Genomic DNA, 22,486 nt, shown 5'->3' with positions numbered 1-22,486 from the left:
CATAACTGGTTTCCTTATAAGATAAAGAGGGGAATTTGACACATATGGACACACAGAGGTGAAAATCATGAGAAAATGAAGGCAGAGATGGGAGCAATACCTCCACAAGCCAGGAAATGCCAAGGATTTTCAGCAGCCACCAGAAACTAGGAAAGAGGCCTGGGACAGATTCTCCCAGAACTTCCAGAAAGAACCAGCCCTGCCCACACCTGGATTCCAGACTTCTGGCCTCTAAGACTGAGAGAACACATTTTTGTTGCTTTAAGCCATATAGTTTGTGATAATTTTTTATGATAGCCCTAGGAAATTACTGCAATGTGTGAGAAGGTGATAAGTGCTATGGAGAGAGAAACAGAGAGAGAGAGGAAAGTGGAAGGTGGGGAGTTGGTCAGAGAAGGCTTCACTGAGGAAATGAGGGAACTAGTCATGTAGCTGTCTGGAAGAAATGATAAAGTGAACAAACAGTGCAAGATCCCCAAGGCAGGAATCTGCCTGAAAGGTTCAAGAAAAGCCAAGGAGGCCGGTCCAACCAGGTGGGGTTGTCAAGAGGCAGAGTAGCAGGCGATGAGTTCCGAGAGAGAACATGGGGTGGGGAGTAAGGTTCTGTGTGCTACGCTTCTCCAACTGCAATGTGCACATGAATCATCCGAGTAATATGTTAAAACACAGATATAAGATTCTCCCTTTATAACAAGCTCCTATACTACGCCACAACTGCTAATGGCTGTGTCTTGAGCATGAAGGTAAAGGACAATGTCTTTCAACCCAGAGTGCTTATCAGAGGCATCTGAGAAGCCTTTGGGGTGGGAGAAGATAATAGAGTCTTGCCCCAGACCAATTAAATCAGAATCTCTGGGAGGTGAGACCCAGGCACAGATAATTTAATAGCTCCCTAGGTGATTCTAATGTGCAGCCAGAATTGACAATCACTGCTCTAGAGCCTTGCAGATTTTTTTTTTTTTTTTTTTTTTTTTTTTTGAGATGGAGTCTCGCTGTGTCGCCCAGGCTGGGGTGCAGTGGCCGGATCTCAGCTCACTGCAAGCTCCGCCTCCTGGGTTTTTACGCCATTCTCCTGCCTCAGCCTCCCGAGTAGCTGGGACTACAGGCACCCGCCACCTCGCCCAGCTAGTTTTTTGTATTTTTAGTAGAGACGGGGTTTCACCGTGTTCGCCAGGATGGTCTCGATCTCCTGACCTCGTGATCCGCCCGTCTCGGCCTCCCAAAGTGCTGGGATTACAGGCTTGAGCCACCGCGCCCGGCAGAGCCTTGCAGATTTTTAAAGGACTTTCTTTTTCTCTGAAAGAACTGGAAAGAGATGAGAGAGTTTTGGGCAAAGGAGTGATGTGATTTGATTTACATCTTAAAATAATGACTTTGGCTTCTGGCTTCTACTCAGGTTGTAGAAAGCTGGAAAGACCATCCCTTCCACCATTGTAACAACAGAAAAGCCACATAATCTGCAAATTAACAACTTCTTGGAAGCTGAGGTCTCTGGGCAACCAATTAACCTGAAATCTAAAGAAAGGTATGCATAAAGCCTTACCTGGGTTCTTCTTCCCTCTCTCCTCAAAGAAACAGAAGTCTTCAGCCAGTGAGAGGAGAGCAGCAAAACCTTCCCTGTCACTCTCAGGCCAGAACTGAGGATTCATTACAGCTTGGGGAGTGTGTATGAGTCTGCTAGTGCTGCCATAACAAAACACCACAGGGTAGGTGGCTTAAACAACAAAAATGCATTTTCTCACAGTTCAGGAGGCTTAGCGTTCAAAACAAAGGAGTCAGGAGATTTGATTTCTTCTGAGGTCTCTCTCCTAGGCTTGCAGATGACCATCTTCTTGTTGTGTCCTCACGTGGTCTCTCCTCTTGTGTGAGCTCCCCTTGTGTTTCTTTTTGTGTCCAAATTTCCTCTTCTTATAAAAATACAAATCAGATTAGAATAAGGCCCTCCCTAACAGCCTCATTTTAACTTAATTACCTCTTTAAAGGCCCTATCTCCAAATATAGTCACAATCTGAGGTACTGGGAGTTAGGACTTCAACATATGAAGTTAGGAGAGGGAGCACAATTTAGCCCTCAACAGAAGGGAACTCCCCCCAAAACACTTTTAACCTTGGAAGGGGACCAGGGAAATGTACTGGACCCTAATCATTAGAGATTCTCTGCCCCTGAGGAAGGGATATAATTACTGAGGATGTCCTCTCACCAAGATTTAATGTTACAACACCTAAGATTTGGGCTAAACAAGAAAAACAAAGAATGCCACCTACATACCCCATCATGAGACTATCAAGCAAGAATTAATATAAATCTAGTATTGGAAGAGGAGCAAGAGCATGGAAAATACTCTCTAAGATGTATGTACAAATGGAGACCTAACCTCTGGCAAAACAGTCACCTCAATAAGCATGGGGTAACACCAGAAGAATTTAAATGATAAAGTGCTCTGGGGATAACGATTAAAACAACAAAACCCAAGCCCAGCTCCACTCTTAACTAGATTGACTCAACCCCTAAAACTAATGATCTAGCAAAGGAAAAGGTCAACTCTTTGCAAGAATAAATATTGTTTACGTCAGTCACTACTGTTGTTACAGTCTCAACAATGCACCACAAACAGTCTCTTGTGAGGTATCACCCAGAGTTCTTTGTCTCATGACCAAGAGAATTAAGGACTGTGAACACAAAGGGTGAAGTTGGAGCAAAAGTTTAATAAGCAAAAGAAGAAAGCTCTTTGCCACAGAAAAGGAGCCTGGAAAAGCGTTGCCATTTTTATAGTTGAATGCAAAGGCTTTTATAAAAAAACAACGAGGGATGGGTGTCTCATTTGCATAAGGCATGAAGGTCCACCACATCCTAATGTGCATGTGGGTGCTTAGCTTTAGTTACTCTATACTGCTTTGTTCGCCTTACTACTCATATGTCAGGGTATGGAGTTTTCCATTGCAGGTATGTCTGGGCAAGTCACTTGTATAGCCTTTTTTATCTGTGTGGCTGTGGGCATGTCTTAGGTAAGCCCCGCTGTGCAAGTTCCCTTATCTGTGCCTGCAGGTTGTTCTTTTGTTTGAAGGGATTCAAACAAAGACATACCCTAACTGCTTACCTGACTGGGATTTTTCCCTTTCTCCTCTCTCACTGTCTTACACAGGGCAACAACTTTCAACCAAACATCACATGACACACAAAAAAATTAAAAATGAAATCACTGATGAGAGATAAAGTAATCAATAAGACAAGACTCAAATATGACCAAGATGTTGGAACTATCATCTAGAAAAGCTAAAATAATATTAATTAATATATTCAGGCCTTTAGCAGAAACAGTACACAGCACGCCTGAACAGATGTGTGATTTTATCACAGAGATGAAAACTATAAGAAAAAATGAAATGAAATTGCTAAAAAAAAAAAAAAACACAGTAACAGAGATAAAGAATGTCTTCAATAGCCTCATCAATAGAATAGACACAAGCTGAGGAATCAGTTTACCCAAACTGAAACACTAATAGAAAAACAGAGTGAAAAAAGAAAGAGGAGGAAAAGGAAGCATCCAAAAATCTGTGAGAAAATAACAAACAGTCTAACATACCTGTTACTGAGATTCCAAAAAGGGAAGAGAGATGAAGACAGGGGACAAAAGAAATACTTTTTAAGGCCAGGCACGGTGGTTCACGCCTGTAATCCCAGCACTTTGGGAGGCCGAGGCGGGCAGATCATGAGGTCAAGAGATCGAGACCATCCTGGCCAACATGGTGAAACCCCATCTCTACTAAAACTACAACAATTAGCTGGGCGTGGTGGCGCACACCTGAAGCAGGAGAATCACTTGAACCCAGGAGGTGGAGGTTTCAGTGAGCCAAGATCGCGCCACTGCACTCCAGGCTGGTGACAGAGTAAGACTCCATCTCAAAAAAAAAAAAAAAAAAATTAAAAGATAAATAATGAGCCTATAGTGGATAAAATGAAATCTTAAAAAAGAATTAATCCAAAAGAAGACAGAGGGGCCGGGCGCGGTGGCTCACGCCTGTAATCCCAGCACTTTGGGAGGCCGAGGCAGGCAGATCAGGAGGTCAGGAGACTGAGACCATCCTGGCTAACACGGTGAAACCCCGTCTCTACTAAAAACACAGAACAATTAGCCAGGCATGGTGGCAGGCACCTGTAGTCCCAGCTACTCAGGAGGCTGAGGCAGGAGAACGGCATAAACCCAGAAGGCGGAGCTTGCAGTGAGTCGAGATAGCGCCACTGCACTCCAGCCTGGGCGACAGAGTGAGACTCCATCTCAAAAAAAAAAGAAAAAAAGAAACAGAACAAATAGCACATAGAATAGAAAACCAGAAATTAAGATGGCAAGATGTTAGATTTTAATAATATAATAATTACATTAAATATAAACAGTCTAAACACACCAATTAAAAGACAAAGAGTGTCAGATTGGATATAAAAGTAAAACTCAATTTTATGCTCTCTAAACATAGGGAGATAAACTAAGAGCAAAAGAATGGAAAAAGATACACCATGGAAAAGAAAACTGATATAAAACAACAAATAAGGTTATTATATTAATATTAGACAAAGTAGAAGTCAGAACAATGAATATTTCAAGCAATAGTGACTTAAAATAACATTAAAGGATTAATTCACCAAGAAGCTATAAAAATCCTCAATGTATATACAACTAATAAAAGAGCTTCAAAATGCATGAAACAAAGAATAATAGAACTGAAAGGAGTAATAAAGAAATCTACAATTATGGGAGGCTTCAACACATTCTCTAAGTATTTAATAGAACAGTTAAACAGAATATCAATAAGGATAGAAAAGACTTGTACACCACCACCAACCAACTTGACCTAACTGAAATTTTTAGAATACTCCACCCAACGACAGGAGAATACACATTCTTTTCAAGTGCACATGAAACATTTGACAATACATAACATATTCTGAGCCACAAAACAAATCTAAAAACTTTGAAAGACTTAAAGTCATAAAAAGTACATTCTCAGATCATAATGAAATTTAGGTAGAAATCAATAAAAGAAAAATATCTAGAAATTAAGCAACATACTTTGAAATAGCCATGGACAAAGACAAAGACACAAGGAATATTTTTTAATGTTTTGAATTAAAATAAAAATGAAAACAACATATCAAAATATGCAGAATGCATTAAAGAAAATGCTTAGAGGGAAATTTATAGCCTTAAATATTTATATTGCAAAAGAAGAAAGGTCTTAAATTGAATACACTTTTACATTAAGAAGCTCGAAAAAGAGAAATTAAACCCAAAACATACCAAAGGAAAGAAAGAGCAAAATCAATAAAACAATAGAGAAAATTAATGAAATAAAAAACTGGTTCTTTGAAAAGATCTATAAAATCAATAAACCTCTATCTAGACTGACTAAGAAAAAAGGAGAGAAGAAATGAAATATTACCCTCAGGAATGAAAGAGGGGCCATCATGATTACTATCATTACCACAGACATTCAGAAAATAATAAATAAATATCACAAACAATTCTATGTTTATAAACTTAACAATCTGATGAAATGGACAAATTCCTTGAAAAACACAAACTTCTAAAACTCACTTAAGAAGAAATAAATAGCCTAAATAGTTCTATTAAATAAGTAAAATTTGCATTTTAAAGACCCCAACCAAAAAAACAAAACAAAACAAAACTTTAGGCACAGATGGTTTCACTAGATAATTATATCATACATTTAAAGAAGAAATGATAACAATGCTCTACAAAATCTCTCAGAATCTAGAAGAAAAATGAATACTTCCCAACTCATTTTATGGGGCCAGTTTTATCCTAACACCAAATGAGACAAATATATAACAACAAAAAAAAAACTGTATACCAATATTCTTCATAAATATAAAAGAAACAATCCTCAAGAAAAAGCAATACTAGCAAATTAAACCCAGCAATAATTAAAAAGGATAACAAATAATCAAGTGTGACTTATCCCAGGAATGCAAGGGATGCTTAACATTGAAAAGAAAAAAATTAATGGATGAAATTCACTATGTCAACAAACTGGAAGAAATACTCTTATTAGTTTCCTAGAGATGCCATAACAAATTACCACAAAACGAGTGGCTTAAAACAGCAGAAATGTATTCTCTCCAGGTTCTGGAAGCTAGAAGTCTGAAACCAAGATGTCAGCAGGACCATGCTCCCTCTGAGGGAAGAATTCTTCACTGTATCTTCAAGTCTCTGTCTCCTTTAAGGACACTGAGTCATTAGATTTAGGGTCCACCCTATTCAATATCACCTCATCTTAAATTGATTATACTTGCAGTGACCTTATTTCCAATAAGGACACATTTACAGGAACTGGGGATTAGGACTTTTCTATTATTTGAATGACGGTCTCCTGTCGAAAATTCATGTTGAAACTTAATCTGCATTGTGGTGGTATTAAGACATGGGGTCTTTTTTGGGAAGTGATTAAGGCATAAAGGTGAGGTCCTTGTGAATGGATTAGCATCTTATAAAAGAGCTGGAGGAAATTAGCTTAGGCTGTTTTTGCTCTTCCACTCTGCCATGTGAGGACAGTGTTCATTCCCTTTTTGCTTTCCGTCCCTTCAGCCATGCAAGGTCATCTAGATGGTACCATCTCTGAGGAACAGGTTTACAACAGACACCAAACCTGTTGGTGCCTTGACCTTGGATTTTCCAGCTTCCAGAACTGCAAGAATAAATTTCTATTGTTTATCAATTACCCAATCTGTGGTATTTTGTTATAGCACCACAGATGAACTAAGATAGCCTTCAACAAATATTTTGGGGGTACACAATTCAATCAACAAATACCACATAATTATTTCTACAAATGCAAACAAAGCATTTGAAAAATTAGATACTTACTCATAATAAAAATTTTCCGCAATAGAAGCAATTTTTCTCAACTTGAAAGGCAGCAACTGCAAAAAAAACTTCCAGCTATTAACAGACTTGCTAGGTCAGGGAAGTCCTCCTGGATAGTATCCTGAAGTGTGTTTTCCAGCTTGTTTCCATTCTCCCCATCTCCTTCAGTTACTAAAATCAATCATACATTTGGTCTTTTTACGAAGTCCCATATTTCTTGGAGGTTTTGTTCATTCCTTTCATTCTTTTTTCTCTAGTTTTGTCTGCATGCCTTATTTCAGCAAAATGGTCTTCAAACTCTGATACCCTTTCTTTCACTTGGTCAATTCGGCTATTGATACTTGTGTGTGCTTCATGAAGTTCTCGTGCTATGGTTTTCAGCTCCTTCAGGTCTACATTTCTCTCTAAACTGGTTATTCTAGTTAGCATCTCCTCTAATCTTTAATCAAGGTTCTTAGCTTTTTTGCATTGGGTTTGAACATGCTCCTTTAGCTCAGCGTATTTTTTTATTACCCATCTTCTGAAGCCTCCTTCTGTCAATTCGTTCGTCTCATCTTCCATCCAGTTTTCCACCCTTGCCGGAGAGACATTGCGATCACTTGGAGGAGAAGAGATACTCTGGCTTTTTCGGTTTTCAGGGTTTTTTTAATTGATTCTTTCTCATCTTCATGTGTTTCTCCAGTTTCGATCTTTGAGGCTGCTGACACTTGGATGGGGTTTTTGTGGGGGCTTTTTGTTGCTGTTGATGCTATTGTTGTTGCTTTCTGTTTGTTTTTCTTTCAATGGTCAGGTCGCTCTTCTGTAGGGCTGAGGCAGTTTGCTGGGGGTTCACTACAGGCCCTGTTCATCTGATTTGCTCCCGTGTCTGGAGATGTCACTCAAGGAGGCTGGAGAGCAGCAAAGATGGGTGCCTGCTCCTTCTTCTGGGATCTCTGACCTCGAGGGGCACCAACCTAATGCCAGTAGGATCGCTCCTGCATAGGGTGTCTGACAACCCCCGCTGGAGGGTCTCACCCAGTTGAGTGGTACAGGGAACAGGACCCACTTAACAAAGCACTTTGTCCCTTGGTGGAGGGGGTGTGCTCTGCTGGGGGGGAAACCCTCTCGTCTGGGCTGCCCAGATTCCTCAGAACTACCAGGAGGAAAGGCTAACAGAGACGCGGCCAACCCTCCCGCTGGGGGCTCAGGCCCAGGGAGATTAGCATTCTGTCTCTGAGCCTCTGGCTGGAGTTATTGGAGTTCCTGCAGCGAAGCCCCATCCAGTGAGGAAGGATGAGTCAGGGTTAGGCCTGAAGAGGTACTGTGGCCACAGTCTGCCACAGCCCATGTGTTGGGCTGTGAGGGACAAGTCTTGGGACCAAGCCATCCAGCCTCCCTGGCTCCTGCAGGGGAAAACCACAGCCCGGAGCTAGAGATGAATGCTGCCCTTCCCCCACCCAGGGAGCTTAGCGTGTTGGGCAGTTGTGAGCCCCCATGCTGGCTGCTGCCCCTCCCACAAGGAGATCAAATGGCCCAGACAGCAGGCAGCCAAAGCTATGGTGCTGGTCACCCTTCCCTGCTGCAAGCTCGATAGGCTTAAGCAGATTCCAGCTCAGAGGCTGTTGAGAATTTGCCTGTCTCCAGGGTTGGGACATTAGGCCCCAGTGGTGTGGGTTCACAGGTGGGATCTTCCGATCCGGGGGGTGCACAGTTCCGTGGAAAAAGCACTATTTCCTCGGCTGGGTAGCACATTCACTCACCGCCTCCCTCGGCTGGGGGATGAGGGCTCCCCTGTCCCATATGGCTCTTAGGTGGGCCACCGCACTATGCTGCTCTTCCTTCCTCTCCGTGGATCAGGCCAGCCTCCTAGTCAGTTCTGATGAGAGAACCTGGATACCCTGGTTGCCTGTGAAGGATTCACACACTTATTATGGTTCTTTTTGGTGGGAGCCTCGGATCGCACCTGTTTCTAATCAGCCATCTTGGCCCCGCCCCTGTTGACAGACTTAATGGTAAAAGACTAAATGCTTTTCCCCTAAGATGAAGAACAAGGCAAGGATGCGTGGTCTCACTACTTTTATTCAATATCACATTGCAAAAATGCAAGAAAAAAATAAATAAAAGCCTTGCAAGATTGGAAAGGAGGAATAGAACTGTCTCTATTTTTAGACAACCTGATTTTCTATGTAGAAAATCATGAAGACTCTTCAGCAAAATTACTAGTACTAATAAGTGAGTGTGGAAAGTCACAGCATACGAAGTCAATATACACAAAGCCATTGTATTTGCACTTACTAACAGTGAAAAATTAGAAACTGAAATTTACAAAAGTGCTATTTGTAATAGCACTAAAAATTTATAAACACATATATGGACAAGTCTAATAAAGTATATGCAAGATCGGTATACCAAAACTAAAAACAAAACAAAACAAAACAAAAAAACACTGAAATCAAGAAGACCTAAAAAGTGGAGAGAAACATTGTTCATGGATCTGAAGACTTGATGTTAAGATGTGAGTGCTCCCTAAAGTGAGCAACAGATTCAATTCAATTTCAGTCAAAGTCTCTGCAGGAATTTTGCAAAAATTAATATACTGATTCTAAAACGTATATGAAAAAATAAAGGAACTAGAATAGATAAAACAATTTTGAAAAAGAACAAAATTTGAGAAATCACACTGCCTGATATCAAGACTTACAAAGCCATAGTGATCAAGACAGTGTGATACTGGAAAAAAGGATAGACATAGTGGTGTGCTGCAGCCAGCTCATATCCGCTCATCAGAGCCAATGTCAAAGTTTCAGAAGTTTTACAGGCTAGTTGTTGTCACATTGATTGCTTGAAATTATGCACTGTAAGAATATATTAAAAACGGAACTCAGCAAACAACTACAAATCAGGACTTTCCTCTCCCACCACCCCCCAGAGTCAGTTCTTAAATATGTACCAGCAGCCAGGTTGCGGTGGCTCACACCTGTAATCCTAGCTGAGGTCAGCGGATCGCTTAAGCTCAGGAGTTCAAGACCAGCCTGGGCAACGTGGTGAAACCCCATCTATACAAAAAATACAAAAAATCAGCCAGGCATGGTGGCACATGCTTATGGTCCCAGCTACTTGAGGGGCTGAGGCAGGAGCATCACTTGAGCCCAAGAGGTCAAGGCTGCAGTGAGCAGAGATTGCACCACTGCACTCCAGCCTGGGTGACAAAGTGAGACCCTGTCTCAAAAAAAAAAAAAAAAAAAAATTGCCAGCGCACCTCTACATTTAGATCTAGGGAACAGAATTCAGAAATTGACCCAGGTGAAGTTGGGCAACTTATTTTCAATAAAAGTATGAAGGCAATTCAATGGATAAAAAATAGTCTTCCACACAAATGGTGCTGGAACAAATTGCACATCCATAAGCAAAAAAAAAAAAGAACCTCTATCCATCCGTTGTATCATATACACAAATTAATTCAAAATGAATCACAGACCTAAATGCAAAATCTAAAACTATTAGATAAAATCACAGAGAATCTTTGTGAACTTGAGTTAGGCAAATATTTCTTAGATGTTACCCCAAATTAATAAATTAGAAACCTCTGCTCTTCATAAGACACCGTTATGAGAATGAAAAGATAAGCCACAGACTGGGAGATCAAATCATGTATCGAATAAAAGGCTTGACACAGGATATATAAAGTATTCTTAAAACCTAAGAGTAAGAAAACTAACAGCCCAAGTTTTAAAATAGGCAAAAGAATTTAACAGACACTTTGCATGTCAATAAGCACACAAAAAGATGTTCAACATTATTAGCCACCGGGGAAAAAGACATTAAAGCCACAATGAGATACCACTACACATCTGGTAGAATGTCTAAAAATATATTATCAGCTAAAAATAATTTTTATAGCTTTTAAAAATAATATTTTTAGCTGATAATATCAGGGGCTGGTGAGGCTGCAGAGCAACTGGAACTCTCATACATTGCTGGTGGAAATGCAAAATGGTACACTTTGCAAAGCAGCCTGGCAGTCTTATAAAATGAAACATACTCTTACCATACAACCCAGCAATCCCACTCCCAGGCATTTACCCAAATGAAATAGAAACTTAAACTTCCAGAAAAACCTGTATGCAAATGCTTAGAAAGCAACTTCATAACTGCCAAAAATTGGAAAGTATCACACATCCTTTATCTGTTGCATATGGATAACAAACTGTGGAATATTCATTATAAAGGAGTCCTATTCAGTATTAAAAATAATGAGCTACTAACACACACAACATGAATTAATCTCAAATGCATTATGCTAAGTGAAAGAAGCCAAACTCAAAGGCTACACACAATATGATTCATTTCCATGCCATTCTGAAAAGGCAAAAAGTTTAGAAACAGAAACCAGCGGTTACCAGGGACTGGGGGTAAGGAAATAGGTTGGTACAGAGGAATTATTTGGAGTGGAAAAAAAAAATTTTTATATCTTGACTACAGTGGAGGTTAAATCACTGCATGTGTTTGCCAAAGCATGCAGAATTGCGTATTAATACACTTGAGTTTTACTATGTATACATTATTTCTGAATTTTAAAAGGTTCAATTTTTCAGGAAAAGGTCACTTTGGCTGTTGGGTTGGGAATAGATTGTACGGCAAAGGATGGAAGCAGGGGACCATTAGGAGACTACTGCAGTAGGCCTGGTGACGGATGACAGTGACTTTTACCAAAAGAGGCTGTGGAATCTGGAAGTATGAAGGGTTCATCGGTCACCCTCGTGGAGGAAGTTTCAGTGAGGGCGCCAAGGGAAAGGTAGCCTGCAAGGGCCAAAAGTGGGAGGTGAGCATGCGCAAACAGCGCCAGATTCCCTCCCTACTCTTTCAAGAAGCCTGCATGGACCTGTCCCTGGATGAGCCCAGACTCTGAGTTGGGCCTCCGCCTGGGGTGACCAACCCTCCCAGTTTGCCTGGGACTTTCCTATTTTTAACACTGGAAGTTTTAAAACTTACAGGGAAACCCCTCAGTCCCAGGCACATCCGGAAAGCTGGTCACCTAAGCCCGGTCCCCGGCCAGCCCCTGTGGTCGCCCTGCAGTTCTGCTGTCCCTGTAGGGTGATGTCCCTGCCTTCCATTACAAGCCTCTGAGCTCCTGCTACTGATACTGCTCACTGATGCCGGGATGCAGAAATGCTCAGGAACAGGAGGGACATTCTGCTCCTTGCATGCCACCTTATGAAGGCTGTTCCATGACTCCCAGTATTGGGAAGAAATAAATGAATGATTTTGTCACTCCACCACTACCAAGTCAGGAGCACTGAGCTGGGAACACGCATTTCACCCCCATCATGTTTCTGAAATGCCTGTCTTGAAAAAGATTCATTGTTTTTTGCATTGGTCTTGTCCTTCTATCTTCACAACTTTGAATACAGAAAAGCACTTCCTCCTTCTTAAGATCGCTCCTTTGTTGCCTCCATACTCCTCTCTTCAGTGTCTCCTCCTGCCTTTCTGATATGTGTTTCTCAGTGTCTTTCATGGCCTGAGAAAGCATGAACCTTCCTCATACACGCTGGTGAGGCAGGCCAGGGTTACGTTTGAATGCCTGGACATTAACATCAAATGGGACCAGGACTTGAATCCCAGATTTGCCTCTTTCTGGAACTGCAACCTTTGACACATTACTCCTCAGACCTTCATGTTTCCCTCTGTAAAATGGGTCTAATGGAGTCTACCTCATTAGATTGCTATGAGAATAAAATTAAATGAGATTATGCATCAAGGGAAAAAGCTCAGCAAAATACTTGGAACAGAGCAAAGCAACAAATAAAAGCTGCTCTTGGTATTATACAATGTTCCCAACAGTAATGTTCAACAATAGGGAAGTGGTTAATAAATCAGGCTACATACACCATGATTTATTTATAGAATACTATATGATACAGCCATTAAAAATAATGTTCTGAAGAATATTTAATGGCACAGCAAAATGTTCACAATATAATTTTAAGAGAAAAAAATCGGGCTATAAAACTCAAGTCTCAATTCTGTTCTTTAAAGAAAGTATGTGTGTGTGTTTGTGTGTGTGTGTGTGTGTGTGTGTATGTGTTATGCATGTATTTAGAAAAAAGAACAAAGAAGAAATATAGCAGTATAGCAAAAATGTTGGCTGGTTAGCCTTTCTTTTTTACTTCTTCTTTATAGTCTTTTGTATTTTTACATTTTCTCTAATAATATGTACAGCTGACCCTTCATATCTGCAGGTTCTGCATCTGTGAATTCAACTGAGGATCAAAATATTTGGAAAAAATAAAAAATATATAAATTATAATCATTTACATAAGATTTACAGTGTATTAGGTATTGTAAGCATCCAGAGATGATTTAAAGTATATGGGAAGGCCAGGGGCAATGACTCACACCTGTAATCCCAGCACTTTGGGAGGCCAAGGCAGGAGGATGACCTGAGGTCAGGAGTTCAAGATCAGCCTGGCCAACATGGTGAAACCCCATCTCTACTAAAAATACAAAATTAGCTGGATGTGGTGGCTCACGCCTGTAATCCCAGGTACATGGGAGGCTGAGACAGGAGAATGGCTTGAATCCAGGAGGCAGAGGTTGCAGTGAGCCGAGATCATGCCACTGCAATCCAGCCTGTGCAGCAGAGCGAGACTCCATCTCAAATAAATAAATAAACAAAGTATATGGGAAAATGTGCTTAGGTTATATGCAAATAAATACTACACCATTTTATATTAGGTACTTGAGCATCCTTGGACTTTGGTACCCAAGGGAGGTCCTGGAATCAATTCCCCATGGTTACTGAGGGACAACTGTCTTATTCTCATAACAATAGATGTTATTTTAACATTTCCATCATCAATTTATTTATTCAACAAAGATTTTTTTTTCTGGCACATACTGTATGCCAAGCAGTATTCTAGACCCTGAAGATACTGTGTTGAAAAAGTCAGCAGGCAGAATTTTCTTAAAACACCCTCTAGCCTTGCATTTAATTCCCCTTAATTGTTTTATGTATTAATTTTGTCTCCAACACTAAATTGTTTACTCCTTAAGGGAAGAGACCTTGTGTTTCTCTTCTCTGTAGCCCTATATCACTCCCTGAATACAGGAAGAAATCAGTAATAGATTTCACTTCAGCAACGGGGCTTGATTGAAAGCGGCCAGTTTTCTGGAATCAGCTACTATAGTAAGAAAAGAGAAGAGATGCCTTCCTATGTTGGGTTGGTATCTGCCCCTTCTTCCATTGTCTTGGGAATGATGAGGTTGAACATTAAAGACTGCCACCTCCAGTGGATTTTCCTGGCAGCACAGGAGCCAAATGGCTGGCCTGGCCTTTTGTCAAGGAAGCTGCTCTTTCTTCAAGCACCATATCATACACAACACACCTGCCTTTTTGCACGTTAAGCAACTTGAGAGCGTGGCAGGTGATCATGTCCTCTTATATCAGGAGATTTTTTTTTTTTTTTTTTTTTGAGACAGAGTCTCACTCTGTTGCCCACACTGGGGTGCAGTGGCGCGATTTCGGCTCACTGCAACCTCCACCTCCTGGGTTCACACAATTTTCATGCCTCAGCCTCCTAAGTAGCTGGGACTACAGGAACATGCCACCACGACTGGCTAATTTTTGTATTTTTAGTAGAGGCGGGGTTTCACCATGTTGGCCAGGCTAGTCTGAAACTCCTGACCTCAAGTGATCCACCCACCTCGGCCTCCCAAAGTGCTGGGATTACAGGCTTGAGCAACTGTGTGGAGCCATCAGTTCTTTACTGTCTTTATATAGTGGATTCCTTGGGCAATCTGAGGAACCCTACTGACCTTTCTTAAAATAATGTTTTTTGATGAATAAAATAAAGGCATAGGATTACAAGGAAAACCAAGTATGTATACTGAAGTACTATTACCAAAACAGTATGTTTAAAATATATATTACATAGTAATAGATTTGCTTCTTTGAACCACATTTTTAAAAAATCAGACATTGCATTTGAAATACAGACAAATTAAAGTAAAATTTTATCTTTTAAAAGACATACCCATATAAAGGCTGTTTTTGCCTAGCTTGAATAACAACATGAGACAGCGGGATGTCTTCGATGAGATAATACACTTGTCATGCTGGACAGCCAATTGATTTTGATTTTTTTATAGTAACGATTAAAAATCCAATCCTCAAATGTATATTGTTGAAAATGGAATTAAAGCTTTTATGGCTCCTTTGCAAAGTAGACAGAGGTTTCTGTCAAGGAGCACCAAAACTCTCCAAGACTTTTTAGCTAAACTCTAGTTGTAGCTGTTTTCCGTCCCAAGATCGATGTTTGCCATCTTTGGCTAGGCGAACACCTTTGAGACAGTTTGTATCAACAAGAAAAAGAATGTGATTCTATGGTCCAACTTTGACACCATCAAGATAGAAATAATTTTTAAAGGAGTTCTACAGTGTTTCTAGGTGTTTGTAGATTTCTCTTTTCAAATAAACTGACAGTATTTTGTATGTCAACTTCATTGAGGTAAAGCACTTCCTCCAGCGTCGCAAAAGTTGGCAAAGATGTCAGCCTCAACTCTCCTTTCGTATTGGCAACTGAGCCAAAAAAACTGGTAAAGATTTCAGGATCATTCATAATGGTGGTGTCAGGGCCTCAAACTGGAAGATTCATCTCATTCAGATGGTTAAAAATATCCGCTGGGTCAGCCAACCCACAGAAAACATTTTTTTTTTTTTTTTTTTTTTTTTTTGCTACGTGTTCCAGGAGTGGATTTTCTTTTTCTTTTAGAAAACAGTGAATCTTTCCCCTTGAAAGATAGTGAGCTTCTCTGTGGTAGAGAAGCACTTCATTTTTTGCCATCATTTCTTGACAAAACCTGCAAAAATGCTGTGATTCAGAGACTAGATAAAAGTTGATGACTTTTACGGCTGTTGACAAAACTTCTCTTGGGACTTACTGAAGAGCCAGAATATGTTTGTGTGAAATGCGGTGAGTGAGAACAACGTAGGTACTCCGTTTTACTCAAGTGGCGAAGTCACACGCACAGCCACGCATTGCGACAGCACTGTCTGTGCTAGGAAATGAACCTTTTCTGTCGAGTCACTTTTGTTTGACACAAGCAAAACAGAACAAAAACCTTTATACCATCTGCAAAACATCAGCAGCCTTTGTAGTTTCCGAAGACACTCACAAAACAAAATCTTTCTTTGTTGAAGTCAGCAGGCGCATCATGCACAAAACACGCAGGTGGTTACCTGGAAGGATACCTGTAGTTTCACAGAGTGACTTGTGGGAGTAATGGCGAGGCGACCACTTCCTCCATAACTTGCTTCAAGACATGCCTATTATTCTTCATAGAAGCACCTCATCTGACTAAATAATCACCTCCAGTTTTTACCTCTGTTTCTATTCACAAATCTACTCCATATTCCCACTGTATGTGGCTTTAGATAAAGTTTCTCCAGTAATGTGAGGCTTTTTCTGTTTGGCATCTGGTAAGAAATTTCAAGAACGCTTCAAGAAAAGGTTTTTATGCCAAATCCACATTTTGACGTATCTGAACTTTTTTTTCTTTTTCTTTTCCTTTTCCTTCCCCCCCCCCCCCCCAAGGTAGAGTTGAGGTAGAGTACAGTGACGCTATTATTTCGCCCTGCAGCCTTGACCTCCCAGTCTCAAGGGATCCTCCTACCTCAGCCTCCTGAGTAGCTGGGACCACAGGTGCCACACCAACACACCCAGCTAATTTTAAAAAAAAATTTTAGAATCAAGGTCTTGCTGTATTGCCCAAGCTGCAAGCTTTTTCTAACTGAACTTCCTTCATACACATGCACACAAAACTGGGCATTTTGGATACATCTTCCAGATAGACAACGGTGGGTCCTCTTTCAGTCTTCCTGACTTCAAAATTCCATTCCCAATAATTTTTTTCACAAAAGAAAAAAGTCATTGTGACTTTTTCTGTCCAGTCACTTCATTAATGTAAACAAAGCCAAATACACAGTTTTCATCAGGCCTTCCTTTTCTTTTCCCAGCCTGAAGATAAATTGGGTCTGTAAAAAATAAATAATAAATAAAGCTAAAATAAAATGTTTTATGCCACTAACATTCTTTGAAGCATCATATTTTCTTTATGATTCCTAAGTAATTTGTTTGATAGACCTACATAGGAGGCAATCATTTGTATATTAATTAAGTAAAGTGTCAAATATTTGTTAAATTTTATGACCAGTGAGTAAAATAAGACAGGTTTTATGATTACCCAAGGTTTCAGTACTGTTAGTATCTTTTAACCTCTGCACAGATGTGGGATTACCACAGTTGATCACGAGTCCTATCCTACCTGGAATTTAGCTAGTGCTGCATGTGATTTCCTGTGACTTTTTAGAAATAATGATTCTTATTTCTGATATTGTCAGTGTTTCTCACAAAGGTTTTTTTTTTTTTAGGTATGTGATATTTTCACAAAATAATAGTGCAAGAACAACATGTGAGTAACATAGTGTGCAGGTAAGACTGCACTTCATATCACAGACATTGCACAAATACAGAGTAAATCCAGAAAAAAAATAGAGAACACTTCTGCTTCTCCCAGAGCTTATCGCACCGTGCACGACCTGCATCACCGTGCAATCTGTCAGCAATCACAAGAAGTTGCTTTAAATATCACACTCCGACAGTTCACTCAGCAATCAGACGTATCCCAACTCAGCTGTGCCACCCAAGGTGGCACTGCCTACGGAGAGTTAAAAATTCAAGTTAGAACAGTTCAGATTGCAAAACTTCACAAACCATTAAAACGATTCAACTCCTTCTGCAAATTCATCCACAAACAATTCAGTTAAGGGATGCTGGAAAGTCTGGGTCACCTACAGGAAAACACTCAGATCTGCTGCTTGATGACTGCCCTGTTGAGGTACCAAGTTGCCACAAGTGGCCAGATGTAGAGCAGGAGAGTCTGTGGGGAATTCTGAGCTCACATGCTGTCTAGCAGCCAGTCTGAGAGCTACTGTGATTTCAAAATAGTCGTGGGTGTTAATGACATTTCCAGATATCTACAACAACTGTAATGTGATACGAAAACATTTGCGATTCTATTAATGACAAAATCACAGTTAGAGCTAATATGACTGGTTTGTTGCCACATTTGTAATTGAAGGAAATGCTACATTTCACATAGAAGATAGTAAAAAAAAAAAAAAAAAGCTATAATTTTTCTCTACCCAAGTTCATGGAGCCTCTGGCTCCTATTCCACAAACCCCTTAGCAGTAGGGTGGCAATCTACAGACTCAAGTTAAGAACTTCTGCCATATATAGCTCAGAGTGGTCCCAAGAGACTGGTTCCCAAACTTCAGATAAAAGAAATGAAAAAGAGTAAATGTTTAATAATGCTAAACTTATGAAACACAAGGATTCTTTCTTCTTTGCTTTTAAGATGTTCTTCTAATGAAATGATAGAGACAGCAGATGGTATTTTTTTTAATATTTACTAGGTGAAAGTGAAAAGTCAGCAATCCTATGTCAGTTCCCCCACCCACTCTTTGTATTGTGTTTATTGATCTAAGAAATTCAAAATCTGAGACGTGTTGGTCCAGGGCACCATGACAAATCCAATGAGCCCCCATGTCTAGTTCCCCTAACAGGACCCTGGGTTAGTTCATTTGTCCACTTTTCAGAGAAGATGACCCCATTTGCAATCCATGGCGAAATTCTTATCAGTCTATGCCTTCACAGTCATCCCATTTTCCTGGCAGAGCACACAGTTTGACTCTGTGTAGCCAGATGAGCCTGAGAAGAATGTGGTTGTGACTGGGTGTCTGATACCTAGAAATGCCAAGGTCACCTTGCCACCACCAGGGAAGCTGGCCCCAGTGGGAATCAGCAGAAAGAGAGAGAGGGAGCCTGAGTCCTTGGTGACATCACAGAGCTGATTCTACCACTGGGGCAAGTGCTACCACCCATGGACTTCCTGCTATGTGAGATGATTTCCGATTGTTTATAACCATTGAGTTGGGGGATTTCTTACCATGCAGGTGAAGTCATCCAGACTGATATAGCTAGACAGCTTGGGAAGCATTAAGAAGGGGCATTACCGCTAAAGCACAGGTTCCTAAACCAGGGTATCAAATGTGCTTGCCCAACTCAGTTTATGTAGATTATGTCTCCTGCAACCCTTAATTCAATCCATCCCCCCATGTCTTGCTGATTTTACCTCCTAAATATCCCACTGATCCTTCCTATTCTTTCCATCTCCTCTGCCAACTCTAGCCCAGCTACTGCCAGCTCTTGTTTGGTCTAAGGCATCAGCCCACCAACTCCCACTACAGCCTCTTCCACACAGCAGCCAGAGGGACTTTGTGTTAGTGCAGATCTGTTCACATTGCTTTCCTGATTCAAATCCTGATGAAAACCTTTGTTCTAAGTGTAATAGCAAACTACTTAAGTTACCGACAAAACCCTAGAGAACCGGGCCCTCCACACCCTCCTCCAGCTCCAGCCACACTGGCCCTCCTCCTGCCTTTCCCTCCTGTGTCGGGTTAAAGCATTCAGATCCTATAGAGGTCAGTTCAGAAATCACTTCCTTAAACACAACTTTAACGACCACATTCTCTGCCAGCCCGAGGCTGGCCCCTCAGTAATACTCTCACAGCCCTCCATCAAGCCCTGCCAAGGATTCAATGCGATCTTTTTGTTTCACCATTGAATTCGCAGACCCTAATACAATGTAGGTGTTCAAAACATATCTGTGAAATGAACAGATGGATCTTCACAAACAATCCTAGATACACCTGGGGAGTAGCTTGTCCCCAAGGTGTATCTGGCTTCATAAGCAGTGCACAGAAGCCCTCTTCACAGTTCCCTGTGTCCTGCTCACAGACACAGCAGCCTGCCCTTGACTACTCCCTCTAGAGGGAGGGAGGTGTATGCCTCCTACCCTGCTTCTAACGGTGACCCAGTGTTCCCCACCCATACTTTTTCTGTATCGTGGAAGGAAGCAATATTGCATAATGCATATGATGAATTAAATGTCTGTGTCCTCCCACAATTCTTATGTTGAAGTCCTAACCCCCTTTTGTGTTGGCATTAAGAGGTGCAGCCTCTAGAAAACAAAAGGTTCAGACAAGTCCTGAGGGTGGAGCTCCCATCATGAGATTAGTATCCTTATGAGAAGAGTAAAAGACTCTCTCTCTCTCCCACTGGCTCCCCTACCTTCACTCCCCCTTATGCAAAGATAGAGCAAGAAGGCACCCATCTACAAACCAGGAGGAGAGGCCTCATCAGATTCTGCTGGGACCTTGATCTTGGACCTCCCAACCTCCAGAACGGTGAGAAATGTCTGTTGTTTAAGTAACCCAGCCTGTGGTGTTTTATTATAGCAGCCCAAGCACACTAAGATAATGCATTAAAGGTGTGGGCGACAGAATCAGACACACGAACTCATTCCAGTTCTGCCACTTCCCAGTTGTATTTCCCAGGGCTAAGTTCATAACATCTCTAAGCCTCAGTTCCTCATCTGTAAAATGGGATAATAAAAGCATGAACCTCACACAGTTGCCATGAAGATTAAATGAGATCATATATGTAAAGCTCTTAGCAAAGTGCCTGGCACATGGCCTAAACATTCAGCAATGGGTATCTTCACTGCCACAGAACTGAAACAGAGTCTTAGAGATCAACTGCAGTTGACCCTGGACCAACACAAGGGCCAGGAGTGCCAACCCCTTGCCTCCATGCAGTTGAAAATCCACATATAACTTTTGACTCCCTCAAAACTTAACTCCCTTAAAACTTAACTGATAGCCTACAATTGGTTGGATGCCTTAGTGATAATATAAACAACACATATTTTGTATGGCATATGTATCATATACTGTATTCTTACAATAAAGTAAGCTAGAAAAAAGAAAATGTTAAGAAAATCATTAGGAGAAGAAAACACATTTACTATTTATTAAGTGGAAGTGGATCATCATAAAGGTCTCCATCCTCAAGTCTTCACGTTGAGTAGCCTGAAGAGGAGGAGGAAAAGGAGGTCTTGCTGTCTAGGGGTATTTTATGGAAGTAAATGATAAAAGAGACTAGTATCTACACATATTTTATGCATTCGTGACATAGCTTTTCTTAATTTTTTTGACATTTCTAGGCCACATGGCTCATCTGTGAGTTGTTTCAAATTGTTGTACATTTCCCTCCCCTAAAAAAATCCCAATATGTTTGTTGAACAAAATCTGTGTAAAAGTGGACCTGTGCAGTTCAAACCCATGTCATTCAAGGGTCAACCATAGTAAACAAGCTGATTTCACAGAAGAGGAAACATGCTGTGAAGGGACTCCAGTGGCAGTAGCAGCAGGAGGAGGCTGACGTGATTCCCACCCCGTGCAGTTTCCCTCAGAACCTGGACCCACCCTGATTCTCTGTGCTCTGATGACTCGGGGCCCTCCCGGGACTCAGAGAGGGTCTGCAGAGGGAGCAGCCAGGAGATTCTCTCCCCTGGACACATGGTGAGTTGAGATATTTATTGAATAAATGCAGAAGAGACCAGAACCAGAGGGGTGCTTCTTGGCCCCAAGAGACCATGTATTGCCCCAGAAACACAAAGTGGCACCACCCAGGAAAATTAATTAATCCAGTACTGTTCATCTCTTTCAACAGGCCTTCCTGGGAAGGACATTCCAGACTGTTTATTTATTAGGCTTTCTTTCCACACTATGGTAGCTTTCTCCCCTTCCTGGGATCCACGCAGATGAAATTCCTGCTAATGGCATCCTCATCATGTCGATCCCCAAAGGTTATTTTGCAAAGATGCAATTCAGAAACAGCTTTACATGTGCACGCATCTGAACAAAAAACATACTCCTTGATGCCTGCCTGATGTTTCAGCTGAGGGCAGCTGCTTGACAACAACTGGGAAGATGAGAGAGAGAGGCAGAGAGAGGAAAAGAGAGAGAGAGAAAGAGCCTAAGGAGTGTGGATACCAATGGGAGCAACACAATCAATCACTTCTAAAGGGCACATTTGCCCTGGAGAAAAGGTTTAAGGAAATAAGCAAGCAGATTTAATGAAAAATTCTGAGTCTATTGATTGAAATCTGTTGCCTATTCTTACTATTCAAGAACACACCATTTTTGCATTAGGCAATTGGTTTATGACTTATGTAAACATAAGAATACATAAAAACTCTTCAAGAGACGGGAAAGTTCAGCGAAGATGTTTCATTCAATTGCCCTGCAGTGTTCATGTCTCCTTCCCTGTTGTCTTCGTGATGAGACTGGTCCAGGCCCCTTCAGACTGAAGCCCCCCTCTGCTCCACTGCTGATAACAATCACAAACAAAGACAACAAAGAGCTGCTCTCAATCACACCCGCCTCTGTCTCCTTCCTCTGCAAAAGCTGCTCCCTCTGCCTGGAACCCTACCTCCTCTGGACTCTTTACCCTCCCCTTGACCATCACTGTTAGCCTAGAAGGCAGCCTTCCAACACTATCTCCTGCCAGGAGCCTTGTCTGGTGTTCCCATACGGCATTAAGAGCTTCCTCCAGTGGGTTCCAGTGGTGTTTTGTTCCCACCTGTTGTGACAATGATCACACCGCTGTAACTATCAATTCCAAGACACATTTTTCCCCACATTTTCATGTCCTGATAGGTCA

General features: G+C 41.2%; 1 long non-coding RNA gene across 3 annotated transcripts in view; it reads right to left on the bottom strand.

Moving 5' to 3' along the window:
- The window catches only part of LOC139357592 (uncharacterized), a 91,002-nt gene extending 74,562 nt beyond the window's left edge, over positions 1–16,440 (bottom strand). The window contains exons 1-3 of one of the 3 annotated variants that reach the window (XR_011611062.1): positions 14,893–16,440; positions 6,881–8,765; positions 1,544–1,907 (exon numbers count right to left, since the gene is read on the bottom strand). This is a non-coding gene — a long non-coding RNA (uncharacterized lncRNA). The other 2 variants (XR_011611061.1, XR_011611063.1) reach the window with 2 other exon arrangements.
- Positions 16,441–22,486: the final 6,046 nt, after the last annotated feature.

This window comes from Macaca nemestrina, chromosome 12, assembly GCF_043159975.1.
Source record: "Macaca nemestrina isolate mMacNem1 chromosome 12, mMacNem.hap1, whole genome shotgun sequence".
Classification (NCBI taxonomy): Eukaryota; Metazoa; Chordata; class Mammalia; order Primates; family Cercopithecidae; genus Macaca; species Macaca nemestrina.
The sequence above is the reverse complement of the archived record's forward strand: the minus strand, read 5'-3'. Positions and strand labels throughout refer to the sequence as shown.